Here is a 2,500-nt window from a genome sequence, read left to right on the forward strand (position 1 = left end):
AGAGAGAGAGAGAGAGAGAGAGAGAGAGAGAGAGAGAGAGAGAGAGCGAAGGTTCCCAGTTGAGTTTCAGAGGTATCATGATATGTACTTCTCTCTCCCTCTCACTCTCTCTCTCTCTCTCTCTCTCTCTCTCTCTCTCTCTCTCTCTCTCTCTCTCTCTCTCTCTTTGAATAGTAGTCTTATTGTATAGATGTGTTATTTTTTCTTCATTCTTTCTCTTTCTTTTCTTTCTTCCTTTTGTTTATTTTTTATATACTTACTTCTTTTTTATAAGGGAGGAAGATTCAAGGTCAAAAACTATTAGAATCTTTGTTCTCTTCTTTTTCTCGTATTTTTATTTTCAAGAGAGCTTTAAAGACAGAGTTTCAAGTCACGTGTATTCAGCTGGGTATGTTTTTTTTTTTTTTTAAGCTCTTATTTTCTTGAGCTTTTATTTATTTATTTTTATTTTATCTATTTACTTATTTATTTATTTTTTCTTCTTTCGCAGTTAAGTTCTCCTTTTTCTGAATCTCTAATCTCGGTGGAGGTCTGTTGCCTCTCCTCTATAAAAGAAGAATAAATTTTAACATATTTGGCATATTTATTCAAACTTACATATGTATATTCTCTTAAACTTATTGTTATCCTGTTTTACTGTTAATTTTACCTTTGCATATTTTCTGAAAGCTTAGTCCAGGTGAAGGTATGTGGTTTTTCTCCAATAAAAGAAGAAAGAACACTAAAGAAGGGGCAAAAAAATACAAACAAACAAAACAAACAGAAAAGACACACTAAAGAAGCAGTAGTTTAGGTTTGGAGGTGCCGTCAAAACCTCTCCCTCTTAAACCAAACCAGGTCACAGGGAGGAGGTGGAAGTGTGGCGTAGCGCAGCATAGCATAGGGCATTAGTAGTATTAGTATTTTAATCTTGATCTTGATGCCACTGGTGACTTGGGATTGTTCCTCGGTCAGACCTTTAGAACGGCAACTCCTGCAGGAAAAAGCAAACAAAAACAGAACGAATAGTATCCTCCATAGTAGTAGTTCCCACACCCATCTACCACACCCCATTCTCCAGACACTCCTTCACTGCCTCACTCATCCTTCATTCGTCTCTCTACACAGTGACAGCAGCAACACCTCCTCGCTAGTAGTTCCCACACCTACCACACCATATTCTCTCCAGACACTCCTTCACTGCCTCAATCATCCATTCATTCGTCTCTCTACAGTCTATACAGTCCCAGCAGCAGCATCATCCCTTCCCTTCCTGTCCTCTCCTTTCTTTTATTCCTGTCATATCTTACCTCGCAGTGTAATGTTACGGGGTTGTTTGTAGTGTGTTCATAGCAAGGCGGAAAGGACAGTAAATTAACAGTTTCCTTTACGTTAGTCACCCTTCAACATTTACCGTACTGAAAAAAAAAATGGAAGGAAAGAAAGGGATAGAGATAGAAAAGAATGAAATGTTGTTTGCTTAGACACACAGAAAAGAGCAAGTTAATTTTTTGTCTCTTTCAGCCTGTAGAAGTATTTGAAATGAATGAATGAATGAATTTTAAAAGAGTAAATGACGAATAAGATTCATAGATGATTATGATGACTGTTTCTGTTGTTGTTGTTATTGTTGTTGTTGTTGTTGTTGTTGTTGTTGTTGTTGTTGTTGTTGTTTTTGTTGTTGTTGTTGTTGTTGTTGTTGTTATGGCCTCTTCCATATTGTATTCCTCATATATCGATATATTTACTTTCATTTATTACGTTAAGAAGATGAGTGTGTCTGTATGTGTGTGTGTCTGTATGTGTGTGTGTGTGTGTGTGTGTGTGTGTGTGTGTGTGTGTGTGTGTGTGTGTGTGTGTGTGTGTGTGTGTGTGTGTGTGTGTGTGTGTGTGTGTGTGTGTGTGTGTGTGTGTGTGTGGATCTCAGTATAATTAATAACTCTATAAGCACACATGAGGATAATATAATGTAACCAATTAATGATAATGAACAAAATGATGAATATAATGAATGGAGGAAACCTAAATCTCTCTCTCTCTCTCTCTCTCTCTCTCTCTCTCTCTCTCTCTCTCTCTCTCTCTCTCTCTCTCTCTCTCTCTCTCTCTCTCTCTCTCTCTCTCTCTTTAAGCTATCCTATTTCCCTTCTTTCTCTTCCCTTTCTCCTTCTCCTTATTTCTTTATTTTCCCTTCATTATCTTTCTTTTCTTTCTTCTGTCTCTTGATGATGATGAAGGAGGAACAGAAGAAGGAGGAGGAGGAGAAGGAGGAGAAAAAGAAGAACAGATAGGGAGAGAAATTAACGAGAGAGAGAGAGAGAGAGAGAGAGAGAGAGAGAGAGAGAGAGAGAGAGAGAGAGAGAGAGAGAGAGAGAGAGAGAGAGAAGGAAAATGAGGAAGAGAAGAGAAAAGAGGCTAAAGAGGAGAATACATTAGAGGATAAGAATGAAGAGGAGGAGGAGGAGGAAGAAAAAGAGGAGGAGGAGGAGGAGGAGGAGGAGGAGGAGGAGGAAAAGTGGTGGAG

The sequence above is a fragment of the Scylla paramamosain genome, chromosome 8 (genome assembly GCF_035594125.1).
Source record: "Scylla paramamosain isolate STU-SP2022 chromosome 8, ASM3559412v1, whole genome shotgun sequence".
NCBI lineage: Eukaryota > Metazoa > Arthropoda > Malacostraca > Decapoda > Portunidae > Scylla > Scylla paramamosain.